We start from the raw sequence: 22085 nt of genomic DNA on the forward strand, positions 1-22085 counted from the left end.
TCTGCTCATGAGGACCACCGACTTTCCAAGGAGAAAATATTCATGTTGAAGAACAGGTTTTTAAAACTATACTTTGGGCCACGTGAGCTCCACATTGTAAAGCCTTTCAAGGACACTTTTCTTCGGGCTTGAATATTTAGGTTGTAGTTTGGTGACAACTTCTGTTACAAGTCCAAATTTCCTGGCACCCAAAGATTCTCCAGTGTCTATGCAACAGTTCTGGGGATGTGTCTGCATTTTACTGAAACGTGACTCCTGAAACGGATGTGACAACTTTCATCTCCACTCCAGCTTCCCGCCATCAGATGCTGCATCGGTCAGAGACTCAAGAACTGATCATGTTTCTAATGAAGAAGGTGAAGCGAAAAAGCAGGGAAACAGACATTCAATTTTGAAATTATTCTGATGTGCAACTGAAGTGAGCTAAATCCCATAGGGGGATATTGCACAGTCACCTCTGCAGAGCATGAGAGAAAAGGCTTATGAAAAGACAAGCAGAATCTAAGAGAGGGTGGTAAGAAGTCAAGGTTGAAAACTGAGGGAAGTAGATATAAATGTATGAAATCAACACGTTGTATACCTTAAACTTACACAATGTTCTATGTCAATTTTATCTCAATTTAAAAAAGAATTGAGGGAAGTGTTAGCATACGGTATTTGTTTTTCTCTTTCTGACTGACTTCACTCTGTATGACAGACTCTAGGTCCATCCACCTCATTACAAACAACACACTTATTTTCTCCTTCTACTTGAGCACAAGGTGAGGAAGAAGTGTTTGGAGCCAAACAACATCTTCAAAATCTGGCTTTACCAGTTCTTAGAAGAACTGCCATAAGCACTTGTTCACTGATGTGTAAGATGCTAATAATGACCTCCTATGCATATTATATGAGGGTTGAATGAGACAATGCATATAAAGCTCTTCCCATACGGCAGGTACTGGCAGCTTAACTCTCTCCATTGCGTACCTTGAGTGCACTCTTCTTCCATCCATCCTGCTCAGGAAGGAAGGTGTAGCATAAGCGGAGTGACTAACAGTAGAGTGAAAGCAGTTCATAAAAGGTCAATCACAGCCTTTGTTTTGGAGATCATGGTTATCTCGACCACTTTTTAATTTATGTCTTTTCACCTCAGGTTGCAAAGTATTTAGAACAAAGGACAAGATAGCAGGGTAAAATAATTAGCAGTTATCGACTTCCAAATGCCTTACAAACATTAGATAATCCCTGCACCAACTCTCCGAGAGGCAGATAAAGATCATCTCCAATTTACCAAAGGGAGCACAGGGAAGCGCTAAGCAAGTCCCACGCAACCTGCAACTCTCTTCCAAGTGGTCCTGAACCACACCAAGACCCAGCATTCAGAAGCCAGATGGGTCATCCACAGCTTGACGCAGAGGAGAATGCAAAGAAAGAGAAAGCAAAGGAGAAAGGGGAAGAAGGCTAGAAAAAGAAGGTTCAGGACGGGGTTCTGGGGGAGCCTCAGCTTCATAGGACTAATTTCTCGCCTCTCACACAATTCCCAAATTGTTTGGCACCTGGATTCCACGGTGAATTCAAGGGTGGCTTAGAGTGAGCAGCAGACTGAGTGATCCCTTTTGTCTGCTGGATGTCCAGACAGTGATGAAAAATGCTGGAGAAAGCAGAGTGAAAACTATGGCATGAAAAATATAGTCCGACTGTGGGGCAATTAAAGAGGACATCATTTTTATACGCCAACTCTCCCAACAACCAACAGCAGCAGTCCTCAGGTTCAAGCTTGCTCTCTTCTGCCAAACTGTGACACTGGGTCTGGACTCCTATAAGCCATATATAGTAATGCCCCAGATTCTGGGCTTATGGTTGGAATGCTCACCACAGTCAACATACAAGTTAGTGAGGTGAGACTCTGGCGCCTGGGTGATAGATACATCAGTCACCTCAGGTGTCGACAGGACGATGTTCCCTCTGGAGACTCCAGGGAAGAATTCTTCCTTGCCTCTTCCTATCATGTGGTAGCTACCAGTACTCCTTGGTGTTTTGTGGCTTCTTACTGCATGTGTCCAATCTCTGCTTCCGCTGTCCCATGGACTGCTTTCTGTGTGTCTTCTTGTGGCTTTCTTATAAGCACACCCGTCATTGAATTTAGAGCCTACTGTATTCCAATATGAACTCAACTAATTACATCTGCAAAGACCCTATTTCCAAACCAGGTCACGTTCTGAATTGGGGGCGCAAGGTTAAGACAAGAAATTAATCATAAGAAAATGGTCTGAACCCACTATATTTTCAGTTTTCCAGTTTTGTCTTTTTTTCCCTTTGAACACTTGCAGACCCAGAGTAGATTTTTTTGAAAGTTATCTTATTTACTGAGTATGCAGAAGGTCAGATGCTAACGGACTCTCCCAGAGGCCTTGGTGGCTCTATTAAAAGTAATGCCTTGGTCCCCGGTATTTCATAATGAAGCCAACCTTAGGGCAGATCACACATATCCACGGAGATAAGTGCACAGCCAGGTTTTTTGCTTGTTTGTTTGTTTTTGCAGTACGCAGGCCTCTCACTGTTGTGGCCTCTCCCGTTGCGGAGCACAGGCTCCGGACGCGCAGGCTCAGCGGCCATGGCTCACGGGCCCAGCCGCCCCGCGGCATGTGGGATCTTCCTGGACCGGGGCACGAACCCGTGTCCCCTGCATCGGCAGGCGGACTCTCAACCACTGCGCCGCCAGGGAAGCCCTATGTTCAGTTTTTTGAGGAACCTCCATACTGTTTTCCACAGTGGCTGCACCAATTTACATTCGCACCAACAGTGCAAGAGGGTTTCCTTTTCTCCACACCCTCGTGAACACTTGTTATCTGTTGCTTTCTGATGACAGCCATTCTGACATGTGTGAGGCTTATTAGATTTTGAGTCATTTAAATCTGACAATTTAAAAATCTATATGACAAGGAAGAATTCTCTTTATCAAGGGAGGATACGGCTGAGAGAGTAAACACGTATTAAGAGCCTGCTCTATGATGAGCACCGTTATGGGTTGTACTGTGTTGCCCCCTCCCCCAAATTCATATGTTGAAGTCTTAACTCCAATACTACAATATGTGACCATTTTTCGAAATATGGTCATTGCAGCTGTAATTAATTAAGATGAGCTTATACCAGAATACAGGGGCCCCTAATCTGATTGGTGTGCTTATACCAGGGGACATCTGGACACAGACACACACACAAGGAGCACATCACATGAACACGCAGGCAGAGATCAGGGTGATGCTTCTAGAGGTCACAAAATGCCTAAGGTTGCCAGCAACCCAGCAGAAGCTAGGAGAGGAACAAGAAACAGATTCTCCCTCACAGCCCTCAGAGGGAACCAACCCTGCCAGCGCCTGAATCTTGGGTTTCTAGCTTCCGGAACTGTGAGGCAATACATTTCTGTTGTTTAACCCACCCAGTTTGCGGCAGTTTGTGATGGCAGCTCTAGGAAATAAGACAAGCACTGTGATATGTTTCACTTCTTTCAATCCTTCCAACACGATGAGGCATTTATTATTATCCCCATTTTATAGAAGAAACTGTGGTTCAGAGAAGCCACGTACAGCCAAGGTTACATTAGTTCCTGTCTTCAAAGCTGTGATACTTTCATATCACAAAGCTGTCTCCTACAAGAAAAGGGGGATGATGTGGGAAAATGAGGTAAAAGGTAGGAGGGAAGACGGCTGGGAACTCAGCCATGACGCTTCCTGCAGGCTGGAGAGCCGGGACCCTGTTCTGTGCACCCGCGCAGCAGGCTGTTTCCCACGGGTCCTTCCCTTTGCCCCTCTTTCCCACCTCCTGGCACGTAGGGCTTCACTCAGGCCAGACATCAGTCTAATCCAAGCTCCTAACTTCCCTTCCCTTCATCAAAGCTCTTGACTCCCCCAGTCTCACATCTCATTAAAGTATTTCAAGACTAAGGTGTAAATGTCTCATAACCCGTAATAGGTTGTTCCACTAAAGGGATATTTCTATTTAGAACGAAAATTAGTCTCTTATGTTTACTCTTCATTGAACAATTGAGGGGCTAGTAAATGAAACACAGTTTGTTTTCTAAAGGTGATGGAACATTCCATTACACTATAAATTTAATGTGCATGTTTTTGTTATTTTGGTTAACACATTTCCTCATGGGTGGTGTTCACCCCAGTACAAATGTTTGCAAGTTCTAAGAGGGTGAGGTCCAGTTTAACGTGCTGTGTAGTTTTAAATCATCCACATATCATATGTTTAGGGACATATAACAGATGAGTACAGTAGACTATGAAATAGTGTTTGAATATTTGTAACTACCAAACCTTTCTAGATATTGGAACCACTAGGAAGTTAAGTGGCTTCTGACCCTTCCAGCTCATGGCTTAAAATAACGGTCGATTCAAAACACATGCTTTCAGCAATGTTATGGAGGCTATATGAACTACAGAATCTTCTAGACAAGCAGTCACAAATTCAGAGACTACAGAGGACCAGATACAAGAAAAAAACAAGCTAACCACATCCCAGTTATAAGGTAGCTTCTTTTCAGCTTTAGCCTATCATTGCCAGGAAAGACTGTGGGCTCAGCATTGCCCAGTCTCTGATTTTTCAAAAGAAGCCCTAAATCTGTATTATTATGTGAGTTCTCCCTATTTTTAAAAGTTTGTGTATTAGTTTCCTATTGCTGCTCTAAGAAATTACTGCAAACATAGTGGTATTTATTATCCTACAGTTCTGGAGGTCAGAAGTTCTAAAATCAAGGTGTTGGCGGGGCTGCTTCCTTCCAGAGGCTGGAAGGGAAAATCCATTTCCTTGCCTTCCAAATGCTGCTGCCTACATCCCTAGGCTCATGACCCCACATGGCATTGCTCCTTCTGTTTCTGTCACCACATCCTTTGTCTTGATTCTGACCCTCCTGCCCCCCTTTGTAAGAACCCATGTGATGAAATTGGGGCCGCCTGGATAATCCAGGAAAATCTGACCACCTCAAGAGCTTTAACTCAATTACATCTGCGAAGTTCCTTTTCCCACCTAAGGCAGCATATCCACAGACTCTGAGGGTTAGGCTGTGGACACCTCTGGGAGACCACTACTCTGCCTACCTCAGGTGACAACTAGTTCAAGTTAGAAAAATAACGTATGGAATGAAGTGATATGAAGTTTGGCATTTGTTTTGAAATCTCCTGCCCCCTGTCCCCCAAAGGAAACCGGTTGGACAAAATACTCACGGTTCCATGCTGTATCTAGGTATGCATGGTGCCTACATAACGCCTAGGATACAGGGGGGCGTTCAGTAGATTCTGGCTGAATGCCGAAGGACTGAAGTCATACCTCGGTGTCTCAGGCCCCCGATAAACACCGTAAATAGGACCTAACCGTTACTGCCATTGGAGCCCAGAGGCCTGTGATCACCGTACTCTCCCATGGGCATTCTTCACATACCCATGGCTCCAATTCCTTGTTCCCTTCACTAGGTATGGGCTGTCCATACTCAGCTTCTAGAAGTGAATGAAAGGCTGCTTCTAATCTGTGACACTCACAGATAATTAAATTAGACTCCTCTCGGTCTGCTGGGGAAAAGCTATTTCATACTTTCATTAATTCCAAAGGGCTATTTCAATTACAGTCCCTGTCTGGTAAACAAGTTATCTTTGACTTACAGCCTTCACTTCTCTAATGCCCAGGAAATTTGCCCTCTAAAGGGCTGCTAATAGGCAGCAGAAATTTATAAGTTTTTAAAAAGTTATCTTTTGAAAGACAGCTGACATTATCACTAAATCTAAAAGAGCAAGTTATTAAAAAAATAATCTATGCCTCAGCATCCTTTGTTCTGTTTTCACTGTATCTGCGGGCTTCCTTATCTATTTTCTTACTTTATTTATCCTTTAAAGGAGAAAACCAACAGCTCGTCAAAGGAATAAGTCTCGAGGATGTAACATACAGCATAAGGAAGATAGTCAATAATATTGTAATAACTGTGCATAGTGACTGATGGTTACTAGATTTATCGTGGTGATAATTTCATACTATATGCAAATGTGAAATCATTACGTAATAAACCTGAAATTAAGATTATATTGTACATCAACTGTATTTCAATTTTAAAAAACACTATCAAAGGCAAAAAAATGTAGGGAGTGTCAGCCTCAAAAACACATCAGCATTTTCTAAAGTCATGGCCTAGTCCAACAGCTATTCAATAATGTCAGACACCATTCCACTATTTACTGTATGAAAAAAATATCAACACGCTTGCTTGCTTTCAGTTGGAGCTCTCAGAGTTTTATAACTAAACAAACAAAAGCAAAAAAGGCTTCATTTTAGAGACAGCTCAAACTTTATGTGTCCAAGGACCAAGCAACAAATTCCGAAGTCCCCTTATCCTACTTTTGTTTAAATACCTTCATAAAGCCTGCCTCAACTGGGAAGATTCTTTTTTTTTTTTTTTCCTCTGACCTCCTGAAAGCAAGGAGGCAATCTAGTATTAAGATCATAAATCTTGCTGTCAGACAGTTCTAGTCTGCAAGTCAACTCAGCTATTTCCAGTATGATCTTGACCCAGTTTTCTCCATGCTTCAGTTTCCACATCTGTAAAATGGGGGTAATAAAAGTCCCTCTCCCATATGATTATTTGAAGGATGGAGTCAGATACTGTGTATATATGGTTTATAGCACAGTGCCTGGAAAATATCAAGTTCTCAAAAATCAGTGTTTCTCAACATTTGTCGTGCAGATCACCTGCTTTTGAATCAGCTGGGCTGCTAGTTACAAATTCAGATGTCTGCCCCTTCTAAGATCCAGTTCTTCAGAAGCACTGGGGGTGGCACCAGGACCCTGCATTTACAGCAAAGGCTCGGGAATTTTTGTGTCCACTATTGTTTGAAAACATCAACGTGTCAATTACCATGTGCACAATCATACTGTACAGAGCACTCATTTTCTACCCGTGATTTCCAAAGACCAGTGCCCTTGGATTCTCTGCCTCAGTATCACCAGGGGACTCCTTAAAAGTACAGATTCTAGAATCCCAAATCCACTGAATCGTAATATCTAGGTATTGACACTACACAGCTCTATTTTTTGCAACTTCGTCTGGAGATTCTGATGCACAGCTTGCTTTGGGATTCCCTGGCCCATTACTCATTCTGACACTGGATCATAGCCTTCTTTTTTTAAATTTTATTTTTTTAATATTTATTTATTTGGCTGTGCTGGGTCTTAGTTGTGGCACTCGGGATCTTTTAGTTGTGGCATGCGAGATCTAGTTCCCTGACCAGGGATCGAACCTGGGCCCCTTGCACTGGGAGCGTGGAGTCTTAGCCATTGGACCACCAGGGAAGTCCCTTAGCCTTTTATTTTTTAACCATTTCATCAGTGTCTACAATAGTATGATAAATGTTGCTGAAATGAGTTGACCTGAGTAAAGGTGTGTTGGCCCAAGGAAACCTCTACTCTAGAAAAGGCTCTGCTCAGGGATTCTCCCTCTTCGTTTCTTCCTAATGGGATATCCATGGACATTTGATTCCTGCACAGTAGTTTTTCCAAACTCTAGTCATTAATGTACCATTTTCATGATTTTTTTTGTATTTACTTAATATGGGAATAAATGCTGGCTGCCCACCCAAAGTCTGTTTTCTCCTTCTTTTTATTAAGAGAATTAGAATTACCAAAATTATTAGGAGTGACAATATGTCCAGTTAAAACACTCTACCTCCTAGCTTCAGCTTTCACATTCCTTCATATTCATCCCCTTCTGACAATTCCAACACAGGCATGTCCTCCATCTCTACCCTATTAGGATTGTCTAAATATCCAAGTTCATAGGCATTTGGCGGATCACACATCCAGGCACCTCCTACTCTGAAAAGAGGTCTCTTTCATGTCTGTGGGTGCACTCTTTGTAGGTATCAAACAGGAAACAATATAAATGTCATTTCCAGATAGAAAAGTAACTGTGAAAACATAGGGTGACATGTGCTTTTCTTTCTCTCTCTAATAACGTTTTCTCTTTCAGCTTTCCCTTATGCAACGAACAATCTCTTTGTGGTCAACATGCTACTTTCAGGAGTAAAAGAATCATGAGGAAAATTCCAAGGTCATTTGAACATTCTACAATAGCTCAGCAGAATTAAATGAGACACTGTTAAGAAGGCACAGTTTCAAATGCAGTACCAGGTCAGAGCTGCAATCTCTCCAAAGGTGGACATTTTCTGGATGACCTTGAATCTCCCGGGAGGACTTTTAATGACAGGTTTCATATAAAATTACCCTCATACTAATTAAATCTGAGATCTAACTTCAAATTTATAAAACTGCTAATGTAGTACACTATTAAGAATCTAAAAAGAATGTTGTTTTCTGAAAAGAAATGTCATTCTTGTCATTTTTTTCTGCTTTCAGAACTCATTCATTCATTCAAGAAGTATTTATTTACCACAAATTGTGTGCTAGGTACTCTGCTCCCTGTCTCAGGCCACTTAATGGAAGTTAGACGAGGCAGCAAAGAGAGTAAATCAGCAACAAATATAAAAAAGTTAACTTGGCCAGTGTTGTAAAGAGACAAAATAGGCTAATATGGTTTCAATACGCTACAAACTATAGCTGAAATTTTCATTTAGGAATAGTTTTAACTGCTATCCAGTGACAGTTCAATGTGCTAACTCTGCAGAGAGTTTTGAAATCGAAATTTTTGCCTTCACGTTATTAGTCATCCCTTAGTGCAACTTGGCTTCTCCCTGCTCTTTTCCTCTAGTTTCTAACCAGTGCCTCATGCTGGTCTAATTCAAGGAAAAAACTGTATCTACTTCACAGGATAACTGAGAATCAAATGAGGTAACATATGAAAAGTAGGAAGTATTAGAAGTATTATACAGAGTGTCAATAGGAGTGTGTGTTGTAAAAGTGCACACTGTTAATAATGATGCTTCCTGGAATCCCCACAGTTTTCGTTGGCCTTACAGGGCTCATCACATGAAGTGATGCCCACTGTCATATCAGCACATCCTTAACAAGTCTGATCCTGGCTACCCCTGTGCTAATCATAGGTCTCAACTGAACATGACAACACTTTTGATTCTCTGGAATGAATTGTCTTTGAGGTGTTATACAGTCATCCCTAGGTGTCTGCTGGGGATTGGTTCCTTAACCCCGTGGATACCAAGATCCTTATATAAAAGGATCCTTGTATCAAGTCTCTTATATAAAGTGGCAATACAGTCAGCCCTCCATATCCACTGATGCAGAACACACAGACTGGGATGCAGCACACACTGACTGTACTTCTCTAAAGAAAGCATCTGCAGAAGTGGTTAACACACAAAACATACACTGTAACGCATCCGACACTCAGCATCATGGATTCTCAGACACTTGTCTCCTGGATTTTCCCTGGCCCTTGGATCATCAGTAAGTTCTGAAAATTAGCCATCCCCAACCCCACAAGAACACACGTCTTGTCTTTTCCTCTTTCGTTTCCCAAATTTACATCTTCCTATAGCATCTTCTTATGTGCTTTTCATTTACCAAACGCCGTTAGATTTAGTCCACTTCATCTTTGACCCCTAGAGAATTGGTGACCTTTTTCATTAGAGTCACTTTTTTCTCCCATCCATCTGAAGAACTGAGGATCAAAGGCTTACATGCTATTCTAGATAAGATTTGCCAGAGACGCATAACTCCAGGACCTCCTCGCTCACTGTCAGGAAGGAATGTCTAAGAATAACTCTGGCTTTAAACTCACAGTGTGGGGAGTGTAAGGTTTGGGATTGAAAACATATTAACCATGACAACGCAATGGGTTATAGAAGGACTGCAGCTGGTAGCAACAATGGCCCTGTTTTATGAGTCTGTAAAGGCACTCATTCTGGTCTCTTCCCTTGCCTCATACCTCGCCTCCAACAAATTTTGGGGTCCTTTCCAGCCTCATCCCCCTGAGTGTCCTACACAGTCCAGTCTGCACCCTTTTCTCTCCCACCCTTGTAAAAACTCTTTCATCTTCATTGTGTGCAAAGGGGTGTGAGTTAGGTTAAAGGGAAGTGATTTCCGTAATATGCAAGCGTTTGGTCTCTGGATGCAAAGAGCCATTCTCATTAAATTAAATTGAACATGAGATTGTTCAATTGAAGATGATGATGATGAAACATGTAAAAAGAAGAACATAGACTACTTGAGTTTAATTTTACTACTTTCTCATTACGAGAATCTTCGGGTACAATCTCTTCCAACTGCTTCTATTATAACAGTCACTAATGATCCACAGTTAACACCATTCGTGAGAAAAGCTGAGTCGTCTGTCAGCATAAATTTTTTTTTAAAGTGTGAATAAAGTCTGAAAGCTTTGCTAGAAAGCTACTCAGACAAAAATGATAAATGAACAGTCCTATGTCAAACTAAGAAGCTGAACAATTTTTAAAAATCCATTCACACCACCAGTACTGGCCATCCTAACTGAATGAGGTAATAAGTATTCATTCACGGGACAAATATTTTTGAGCCCATGCTATATGCAAGCACTGGGCCAGGAGCTGGGCATGTTGTAAGAAGCAGAACCAGACTCCCCAGATGGAGCTTATAGGCTGGAAGAGGAGACAGATGTTACAGAAATCATCAAACAAACAATAAATATCCAATTTTAAACTGTGGTGGCTGCTACCACTCATCATGAGGCTTATATCAGAGTCCCATTGAGTCAAGTCTACTTTCTCCTATTCCGGAAGCATTGTTATTCTTAGTTCCCCAATTCCCTGTGCATTGAACGCCATTCAAGGCAAGTGCTAACATGGTCAGTGAATTCGATGTGCACACCTGGAATAACAGGTGCGTGGAGGTTGCTACCTTTCTGTAAATATTTCTGCAAACAGCGGATTCCTTTGCAAATGATCCTTCACCCACACCCTGTTCTCATGGTTTTTTGTTTTTGCAAATGTTTATACAGCTGTTAAAAAGAAAAAGGGGGAAAAAACAGCTTTTGGGACTCAGAGAGAAAAAAACCCAATAAAACAGATACTCTTGCTTTGATTTTCTATCGTCTCAGACTTTAAAAAATCAGTTCCAGAGAGTTTTGATTTACAGGGTGGGTAATTAAGAAAACTGTGAGGTCAGTAAATTTTTATTATGGCATCAGGTGTGATATTCAAGCTATTTAACCACAGCACAGCCCCACCAACGGAAGTGGGAGCCAAGAGGAAGGAAGCCCTAGATGCTGACGGGTACACATCAGCAGAAGAGCAGGCCTGGGAGGCAGCCCCACCCTCTCACACTGTATTGCCCTGCCTTCCATAATGTTCCAGCACCCTTTGGTCTCATGTCTGATTCCATTATTTCAAGGTCTTCCATCCAATCACATCTTTATTGAGCACATCTGGTATCATTGTATCCCAGTAACTGGATAGTGACAAAGGCATAAGTAGTCCCTGACCTCATGAAACTTAAGAGTCTGTGGTGGTGACAGACAAAAAAAGCACCGAAACACACAAATGATTCCAAACTGTGATAATAAACAAGGCAGGTGATGAGATAAGGGAGGAGGGAGAGAGAAAGTCTTAATTTAAATAAACTCATTCTTATAAAGATCGTTAGGGCTTAAAGGGTTAGTCTTGTATGAGGTATCTGCATCTTAAGAAACCAAATCATTAAGCCAAAGAAATGAATTGCTAATGATGGAGTTTCAGCCATAAAATGGCATAATGAGAACATTATTTGGGGAGATGGCAAGTTGGACAGGGCTTTTTCCTAATCCCATAAATCACCTCATCTAGGAAGGCATCCGGGGAGTCTATTTTTAAAGCTGGCTCAAATTCACAAATACAAAAAGTCCTTGTCTTGAAGAAGGGAAATACTGAACTGCTCAAGGATAAGATCAGGCAGGAAGAGAGGAAGGACTTTCACTGTTTACTTTACCCAATTCTCTATTGTTTGAGTTTTTGATGAGCCTTTATTACTTTTGTCAATTACAAAGTGGGAGTCCCTTCTAAAAAGCTCATGCCTTCATGTATAAACCTCAAATGATTTTGATATTTCTGAATCATTTCAAACTTTGAAGTTTGTGGTAATAGCAGCTGTAGAAAAGTAATACAACATCTGGTGGGCGTGAGGGGCATTAATCTGCCCCCCACAAGGGGTGTGATGGATTTTTATAAGCATGTGTGATTTGCACATGCCTGTTTCATAGCCAGGGTTCTTGCTAAATTGGCATTTTTACAGGATGGCGGTTTTCGGAAGTACCAGTGGAAAAATGAGTATCCTTCACAACAGAACCACAAGGAAGGATCCCAATTAGTGAGTTTGCTAATTAATCACCATTTTGACTGGTAAGCTCTTACTGAGGACGTAAGTCATCATTATACAAAACAAGAGTTTGGGAGCGCCACCATCGGTGATCACCATTTGCTGATCTCTGCAGACTGGAAACGATCCACTGTTCTGAGCCACATGGGGCAGCGGCAGGACACAGCCCTGGCCAGGGATGGACCAGTGCTTTCTAGCCCATCTTGCAGCTTCAAAGGCTTAAGATCTGCAGAGGCTTAATGTCCTAAAAAGGTTGTGGATTTACTTATTTACATGTAATTCAAAATAAAACCAAGATTTAATTTTAAAACAGAACACACATTGTATGCTAAAATTAAAAGAATATCTCGGTAGATTTTCCAGTTGCAAAATTCTTCATTAATTCCTCAAAGATAAAGCTTTCTCTTTTGTTAAGGGAGGCTACTTTGTTGATGCTTATAACTGCCCACTGGGTAAACCATTTGCCCACCAGTCCAAAGCTATCCAGCTTTCACTGCATCCCTTTCTACTCCTATCATCTTTACTGGGTTTTCAAAGTCCTGCTTAATCTGCTCTCATGTCATCCCTCCAGGGGAGAGTGTTCTTGTTTCTCAATGAGAACTCAGAGTTTATTTGGCCATTTCTTTTTTCATTCATATCCCCAAACCCCATGTTAATTTATTCTCACCTTTGCACGTTTGCTCATAACAGCGCCCCCTGTCTGTAACGCTCTCCCCTACTTTACCCACTGTCTAATGTTCATGCACTCCTCCAAAAACCTTCTCCAACTTGTCATTAGCTTCAGTATCACTTTGTATACATTTACTCTATGCCAAGCACCCAACTGCGGAGGAAAGAATAAAAAGAAGATAAGCCAACAAGTAAATCAAATTGTGATAGGTACGTATTAGTATCCTATGCCTGCTGTAACAAATTACCACAAACTGGGTGACTTAATACAACAGAAATTCATTCTCTTACAGTTCTGGAGGCTAGAAGTCCAAAATTAGTGATACGAGGCTAAAGTCAAAGTGTCCACAGATCAGCAATCGCTTCAGAGGCTCTAGAGAATTCTTTCTTTGCTTTTCTAGCATCTAGAGCTGCATTCTTTGCATTTCTTGGCTCAGGGGCCCCTTCCTCCATCTTCAAAGCCAAAGGCATAGCATCTTCTCTCTTTGACTTCTCCTCTCCACTTCCATTGCATCACTTTCCCTCTTCTGTATGAAGCCTCCCCCTACCTCCCTCTTATAAAGACATTTGTGGTTACTGGTAGGGTCCACCAGGATACTCCAGGATTACCTCCTCATCACATGATTCTGAACTTGATTACATAATCAAAGACCCTTTTTCCATAGAAGATAACATTCACTGGTTCCAGGGCTTAGGACCTGGTTATATTTTGAGCCTATTATTGAAGGTATCACAGGGGTTAGGTAGATAACAAACAAGGTGGGAAGAAAGGGTCCTTCCTCTAAATAAGGTGGCCAGGGAAGGTGCATGCCATGAGGAGACTTTAAGTCAAGACTTAAAGAATAAGAACAAGCCTTGGTTCTTGATCTTTTATCAGTGCCCATTTCAAAATATAAATGCACATTAATCAGAATTCTGTGTAATAGTCAGTTGTGTAATTGTGTGATTTCTAGCTCAGGAGAATCTAGCTACTACCTCTGAAAATAGTAAAGTGGACAAAATGACACTATGTGCACATGCAGATTTTTTTGTGTGTGTTTCTGAAGCTAATTGCTGGATGATGCTTTTGCTAAAACCCCTAATTTTATATTTATTTATGCCTCATTTCAAAACACATTTGAAGAATTAAATACCATTTTGACAATGATAAAAGCTTTGCTAAGAAATATAGGCCATTGGTCAATTCACTAAACATTCAGACTGGCCACTCAACTGTCAGGAAAATGCACTTCCATTCATTTGTTACAAATTGATGGATATTAGTCAATTGGGCCCTGAAATCTATAATTTAAATAATCATGAAGGGTTGGTGGTTATTTTGCAAATGTCAAAGATGTGGTTTTACCTGTAAAGGATAGAAGATTGGTAAGAATTGCTGTTTTTTATAATAGATCCTTCTTTTTCAACACTTTTTTGGTCACAGTAAGAAGCAATAGCTATTGAAGAAGCTCTCTCGGGTGCTGATAATGTTCTCTTTCTTGACCTGGATGCAAGTTGCATGGGTATGTTCAGTTTGTTAAAATTCATCAAGTTGTACTAATAACATATGCACATACATGCATGTATTATACTTATTAAAGTTAAAAAATAGCAATTTATGTATTTCAGAAAATATAGTGAAGCAACTATATTGAAGTACATAAAAACCACCATTATCTCCTCAAAACTTTAACTGGAAGGTTTCAGTTCACCTATTCTTTATTCATCTGTTGATCTGTCTTGATGTGGCAGATTAAAGATGGATACAAATGCATCAAGAAATGGAGTCTATTTCCCTTTCCTAGGCTGGCCCTGTGACTAATTTTGACTAACAGGATGCAGCACAAGTGATGCTGTTGTAGCTTCTGAGACTGGGTTTTGAAAGATCTGCAATTTCTGCTTCTGTACACTTGGAACTCCTGGGATCCAACTGCCATGCTTCAAGAAGTCCAAGCCCTACAGAGAAGGCACACAGAGGACCAAGGTGCTCCAGGTGACAATCCCAGCCAAGCTCCCAGCTGACAACCAGTATCACTGGACAGCCGTATGCGTGTGCCATTCTGGATGGGGCAGCTCAGTCAAGCCCCCAGACTGCAGCTCCAGCCGATAGCACATGGAGCAGAAGTACTTTCCAGATAAATCCAGTCAGCCCACAGAATTGCAAGAGATAATAAAATGGTGGTTGTTTTGAAGCCACTACCCCAATTAAAAAGGCATTCAATTGTTGTAGATATTACTTAGCAATAGATAGCTGAAATTCTCTTCTTGTCTATTATTGTATCTATGAATTTATTATTTAACTGACCTACAGACTGTCTTGGTCAGCATGGTGTAGTGTCTCTACAGCCAGATTGCATGGTTTTGTAGTCCAGTTTCAGGCTGGCCATGAAATGGGGGGAAAACTGGGAAAACTGGGCTTGGTCACGGGGAAATGGATGGGCCGTCGCTGCAAGATGGGGAGTGAAGGAAGCAGAGGCATAAGTCACAGAGCAGGGCTGTCAAGGTTAATCTGACTGGTGGACAGAACAAGAGCCCGACACAGCTATGCACAGCCTGAGAGGGGGACTGGTTACACTAAAGCTGGAAGGAGAAGCCAGTAGTACAGAGAGAAGGAAAATCGTGCCAGCACATCCGCACACTCAAGTGGGTAAAAGAGCCTGATGCCCAAGGGACCCAGACAAAGGGGAAGAGGCACGGCAGTCAAGCTGCTTCCCTGTGGGGTTACATCAGGACCGGCTGTCTCCTAGCACTGCTGGGAATACAGCTGGGCCAGGCCAGCTGGGCACTCTCACTCTGGGGAATGATTCCAAATCTCAGCAAAGAACGGGGCCAGCTCTGGCTCTCACCATCAGACTGGTCTCAAGGGATAGGGGGTGGCCACATCGGGGGCGGGGGTTCATTACCTACCTAGGGATGGTGAATGTCGATGTTAGAATTTAGATTTCACTAGTCTCATGAGGATGAAAGTATCTGAGATCCTGAGACAGCTTACTTGGACGAGACAATATGAAATTACCTTAAAAAAACCTTTAAATTGTAAATGTGTTACCAAAAATACCGCTCAGACATTCCGTACCTCATACCGAGCCTGACCCCATCTCTAGTCCCACTGAGAGCCTCACCACATCCTTCGTGCTAAAAAAAAAAAAAGATCCTTAATTTCACAGCCCTTTACAAAATAAAAAATACATAGTAATGCGTATCACAGACAACTTCGTCCACTGCTGTGTCTCACCCCATCCACGACTCATACTGTGAGCCTTGCCTGGGGACGCAGTGGGAGCTCAGGAGCATCAGCTAAGCACGGAACTGCTTAAGAAACCACAGTGTTTTTATTTATTTGCTCTTTATTTTTAAATTTTACTGGAGTATAGTTGATTTACAATATTACGTTAGTTTCAGATGTACAGCAAAGTGACTCAGTTATATATGCACAAATATTCATTCTTTTTTAGATTCTTTTCTCATATAGGTTTTATAACCAACAAGGACCTACTGTATAGCACAGGGAACTCTACTCAGTATTCTGTGATAACCTATATGAAATCACAGTGTTTTTACGCTTAGAAGCTGCCAGGTCAAAAGAGCCTCCTCAACGAGAACTGCTTTGGCTGCATGTTAATGATACAGGGAGCCTCTGTTTAATCATCTTGATGTGTCTGTGAGATGTGCCTGCCAGCCTACACGTGTTTTCCACTCGGTTCAATCATCCCAGGCTTGGCGTTACAATCCCGCAGACAGTCACAAACATATGGCTGTCTAGAGTAATAACGTTGACAGCCAGATGAGGCTCCTGGAGTCTGGAGACTGTGTTCTCCCCACTGGGTCTTTAAATTGGAGGCACATAAAGATTTCCTTGCATTCCATTTAGTGTGCCTTCACCAAAAGTAAGAAAGCAGGTTTTCTGTTTGTTTTGTTGACTTTATGAAGTTTTCTAAAGCCGAGGCTTTCGTACTTTTAAATCTGGGAATCACAGTCACGAAGACATTTTAAATCGCAAGCCAGTTCATCTATGTGCAAATGGAAACAACAGTTTCACGGAGTAATATTTTTACTGTGTGGATGGTAAATTGTTTATGTCAGTTTTATATGTCTGGCTAGGCTATGGAGTGAAGTTGTTTGATTAAACAATCTAGGTGTTGCTATGAAAGTATTTTTTAGATGTGGTCAATATTTGAATCAGAGTACGTTTGAATAAAGCAGATTATCCTCCATGATGTGGGCAGGGCTCATCCAATGAGGTGAAGACCTTAGGAGAAAACACTGAGGTCCCCCAGTAGGGGAAAGAGTTCTGTCTCCAGACTTCCTTTGGACTCATGATTGCAACTGCAAATCCTGCCGCAACTGCCAGCCTGCCCTGCAGATTTTGTCTCTGTCTCTCTGTCTCTGTATATATCCTGTTCTTCTGTTTCTTTGGAGAACCCTGACTAATGCAACATATAAAACACATGCTGATATTTTCTATTTCATTCCAATTAATTAAAAGAAAAATATTGCTTGCAACCCACTCTAATTAAAGTCATGACTCTTTGAAAAGAGCTTTATTATCATGTGATTTACATACCACAACATTCTCCCATTGAGAGTATACAATTGGATGATTCTTCATATATTTTTAGAGTTCTGTGGCCAGCCATCACCATAACCTAATTTTAGAATATGTTCATCATCTCCAAAAGCAGCCCTGGACTCTTTAGTATTCACTCTCTAGTTATCACTTGTGTTTTGTTCTAAAGCTGTTTCTCAAAGCGTGATCTGGAACCAGCATCATCAGCATTATCTGTGAACTTGTCAACAGTGCAAATTCTTGGACCCCAATCCAGACCTAGTGAATCAGAAACTCTTGGGGTGGGGCCCACCCACCTGTGTCTCAGCAAACATGCCAGATGATTCTCATGCAAATAAACATTTGAGAACCACAGTCCTGGAGGACAGGACAGGAAGACCATGTGCTCTCGAGTGTTCTCTGTGCTCCCAGGATGAGACAGGGCAACGGCTGAGTCTCCCAGAAGTTCTGTGGGATTCAAGTTTCATTCAGGGATCACGTCAAATGTTCAGACCTAAAATTCAGTTCAATAATCAATTCACTCATCACTTGGGGGATTAGTGGATTGATTGAGCTCTTAGTGAATTGTTGGAGCTCTTTCTAACAGAATAGAAAGTTTGAGTCAAGGCCTCATCTCCCCAGTGTGGATTCTAACCTGGACGGTGAAGAGGTGGCTGCAGCCCTTCTCAGCAGGATGAAGAGAGTCATGAGGTGAAGACTTTGGGTGAAAGGACCCCTGCTCCCCCAAAGGTTCCATGTCCAAGTGTCTGAGAGTGACAGCTGACTTTGGTTCAGACACTGATTACAAAAAAGGAAAAATGACAAATATGGGACCAAATCAAGAGGGGGCGTAGAAAGTGAGGCTGGAGAGGTCTCACAGAACCCAAAGACCAGGAGGGAAGGTGAGCCAGGCCCCCTGAGAAATGGAAAGGCAGATGGAGTGGAAGCAGCTTCTTCCTCTTCAGGTGTCACCTCTGCTTCTTCATGTGTGTGTTCAGCTTTCTTTGCAGATGGGCATCCTCTGCTTTCTCATGGCTCAGGTGCTCTCAGGTTCTGAGTCCCAATCACCTGTCAGTTAGGCTTCCACATCTAGCAGCTCACTCTAGCAAGCTCCCAAAGTATCAGTTCTTCTTTTCTCGTGTGGTCATGTCATCAGCCACTGCAGTATTAGCCTAAGGATAGGTAGCCTGTGTCCCATATTCATACATCCAACTACTCCACCAACAGAAACATCAGATCTAAAGACTGAACTATAGAAATCATTCCCAGGTAAGACACATAGAAATCAGGATTCAAAGCCAGGCAACTGTCTCCAGTAAGAGGTGCTTCCTTATTCAAGCCATTGCTATTCCAGAGACTATGAATGCATGTAGTGGGTGCATCGTAAGTTGTTACTGAAGGAATGAAAGTGCTTGAAATCTCACAAGGAGGGGCCTCTTGAATCCCAGAGTAGAGGTCCGTGCTGCATTTTAGTCTCTACTTTCCCATGACAAGCATGTGATCTTGGATTGGTAAAGAACCTTCCCACACTTACGTTCCTTCATGTGTGAGGAATGTAGAGCGGGCGATGTACACAATTCCCTGCCCCCCCGTATTCATTTGAATCGTCAGTGCTGACTCAGCAGTTCCCTTTCTCCAAAGCTTGGAGGAGCAGCAAGAGATGGGCTGAGTCCTCTGCTGCAGAAGAGCACGAAGACTTCCATCTGCTTTCAGGAGCCTTATGTGCTTCTCCCGCGTTTTGTAACTCACTCTGGAAAAAGATGTTACTTCCTCCAGCTCCCACAAAGACTGCCAACCTCCCAGGAAATAGCCGCAAGGCTAACAGATGGAAATATGTGGCTTCCAGTGACCTTACCACGTCTGCTTGTGCTTCTTTAGAAATGTCGCTTCAAACAAAAGTAATACATCTACAAGATGATCCATGACACACACCTCTGGCTACTGCTTGTTAAGCAGACATGCTGAGTTCAACTCTTTTCCACCTAGTGTGTATTAGTGATCCCTGCTTAGTAAATACCCAGTAGATGCGTGTTGTTGACAGTGATGAAGACGGTATAATGTTTCAAAACTGAGAGTTATAAAAGGGAACCCTCTGCAAAAATTATCTCACATTTGTAAAAACAAAGTCCAGATTAGGACAGGACTAAAGAAGCAGACGTACAGAATGGACTTGAGGACACGGGGAGGGGGAAGGGTAAGCTGGCACAAAGCGAGAGAGAGGCATGGACATATATACACTACCAAACGTAAAACAGATAGCTTGTGGGAAGCAGCCGCACAGCACAGGGAGATCAGCTCGGTGCTTTGTGACCACCTGGAGGGCTGGGATAGGGAGGGTGGGAGGGAGGGAGACGCAAGAGGGAAGAGATATGGGGATATATATATACATATAGCTGACTCACTTTGTTATACAGCGGAAACTAACACACCATCGTAAAGCAATTATACTCCAATAAAGATGTTAAAATAAATAAATAAATAAGTTTTTAAAAGTCCAGATTAGGCAAAACCCCTATAAAACACTAGCATGAATTTGCACCGTAACCCCCATGAGCTGTGTATGGACTTATGCTTTAGGGGAGAGGGTTTAATCCATGGCTTGTGGTATCAGCCTATGTCCTCTTTAAGAGAATTAGGAAAAGGCGCCCTCTTCTGGGAAGAAGCAGCCCTGCAGGTACACCATTTAGCTACAGACTGTCATTATGTTGAAAATAAAGGGCCCTTTCTTCTGGTGGGGTCAGGTTCCTGCTAACACCCAACGCAGGAGGCTTGGCAAGTGGAATGTCAGTTGGATTTTGCCCTATTACTCCCCACTGCTGGGCACCTTTGTGGGGTGCACGAACTGTACAAACTTACAGAGCAGCCTTAGTGAGTATCAACAACTGTGTAAATACAAACAGAACAGATGAGGGTTTTTCAGCACTTTATACAAGCATCTCAAAGCAACAGCTATTATTCCCCTAAAAGTTTACACTGAGACATATCTATTCCAGTTCAAAACATTCCACTGCTTTTGGATTTTTCTCACTTGCTTTTTAGTTAAAGAGAAGACCCAATTTGGGTTTTCAATAAGAAATAAACAATAGGAAGTCTGAATAGGAAGGTCTTATTATTAAATCTGGTAACCAAAAGTGGATAAAACTTCCACCGGTATGTACCAGTTGAAGGTCACTGCCCACTCAGGTCCAATTTTCAATAAGTCGTCTTTAAAAGAAAATTAAGCAAATTGGCCATTTTTCTGTGTCTCACAAAACCAGGTGGTGGTGAGAATTCAAGATGACAATGTACAGAAAAGTGCTTTTAAATTCTGAAGACCTACAGAAATGTCAGTTACTTTAATCTGCGAACTAGCCAGTGTCAAGCTTAACAAGAAACCACAAGTGGCATTCCTGTCCAAGTTAGGGAAAAGAAAATATCAGAATGCTTTCTATCCTCACTATTATATAACACTGCTAAGAAAGTACTATCAATCCAGCAAAATAAATAAAATAGGGTCATAAAAAAATTGGAAGACAGAGGTAAAATGATCATATTTGGGGGTTGAGATGACTCTATAACTGGAAAACCCAGGAGAAGCAATGGGAAAACTTACAAGTAACAGAAGAATACAAGTTGGCTAGGTACAACGTTAATACATAGAAATCACAGACTTCATATATACAGTCTGGAAAAGTGAAAACTGAACAGATCCTATGTATAGTAGCTAAAAGTAAATAAAAATAAGTACAAATCCATGTAAAGAAAATTAAAAAGAATAGACTGGAGGGATTCAAAGAAAATCTAAACCAATACTCAGTTCTTGAAAGGGACTCTTCATCATTATAAAGATGTTACTGTTCCCTAGAACCCATCATTTACATTTTCATTCTGGCAGTGGGAGACTAGCTATCTTGAAACACTTAAAAATGCTGGATAAAATCTAACACATATCCTTTTAAATGAATACCTCAAAATCTCAGGTGCAAGAAAAAAAGAGGGAACTGCAAAGCAATGGGTTGATGCTACGGCCAAGCTGGCGTAGAGAGGCTGGGGTAGACTGAAGGAGAGGTTACTGGTTTCCATAACCAAAACCAGGTTTCAGCACTCCTTGGGAATAGCGGGTTGCTGCCCAATGCCATGGCAGGCCATGCCTGCAAGGTGGGAAGTTGTAATTGCTGTCCATGAATAAATCTGAACCCTTGAAGGGCTTCACAGTTAGTGAAAGAATAGACAGAAAAAAATTTCCTTGACAACACCCTGTGATTTGAATAGGATAAAAGGCCTCCTCTGATCATTTATAACCACAGGCTATGGCCCACGAAGGTCTGGGGTCAGCATTTACACTGCCCACATGGTCCATGAAACCCCAAGCTGAGCAATTATCAAAAATGTTGACCTGAGCCACTGAACCTCTGGCTGCACCTGGCAGATCCTTCAAGATAAAGCTGTTCTGTAGGGACACAACTTTGACCCAGGCACTAAGTATTCCAATAATTAAGCCCCCGAAGGAGATAAGTTTACAGTCCAAAATTTCACAACACATGATAAAAATCTTCCATGAGAATGGGTTAACAGACACATCATATAGGGTTATCAGAACACTAAGAATTTATGCTATAAGCTTAATTGTGTCTCCTCTAGTCCC

General features: G+C 41.9%; 2 protein-coding genes across 8 annotated transcripts in view; one reads left to right on the forward strand and one right to left on the reverse strand.

The window, feature by feature from the left end:
- MTBP (MDM2 binding protein) overlaps positions 1 to 12490 on the forward strand; it is a 152088-nt gene extending 139598 nt beyond the window's left edge. Inside the window, exons 23-24 of one of the 2 annotated variants that reach the window (XR_004522713.2) lie at positions 7997 to 8157; positions 12184 to 12490. The gene's annotated coding sequence lies outside the window, so the exon portion shown is untranslated. Of the gene's footprint in view, positions 1 to 7996; positions 8253 to 12183 lie in introns of those variants that run through there. The other variant, XR_012327329.1, reaches the window with a different exon arrangement.
- Positions 1 to 22085, reverse strand: part of SNTB1 (syntrophin beta 1) — a 228391-nt gene that overhangs the window by 52189 nt on the left and 154117 nt on the right. The window lies entirely within an intron of this gene.

Source organism: Tursiops truncatus, chromosome 17, assembly GCF_011762595.2.
Source record: "Tursiops truncatus isolate mTurTru1 chromosome 17, mTurTru1.mat.Y, whole genome shotgun sequence".
Classification (NCBI taxonomy): domain Eukaryota; kingdom Metazoa; phylum Chordata; class Mammalia; order Artiodactyla; family Delphinidae; genus Tursiops; species Tursiops truncatus.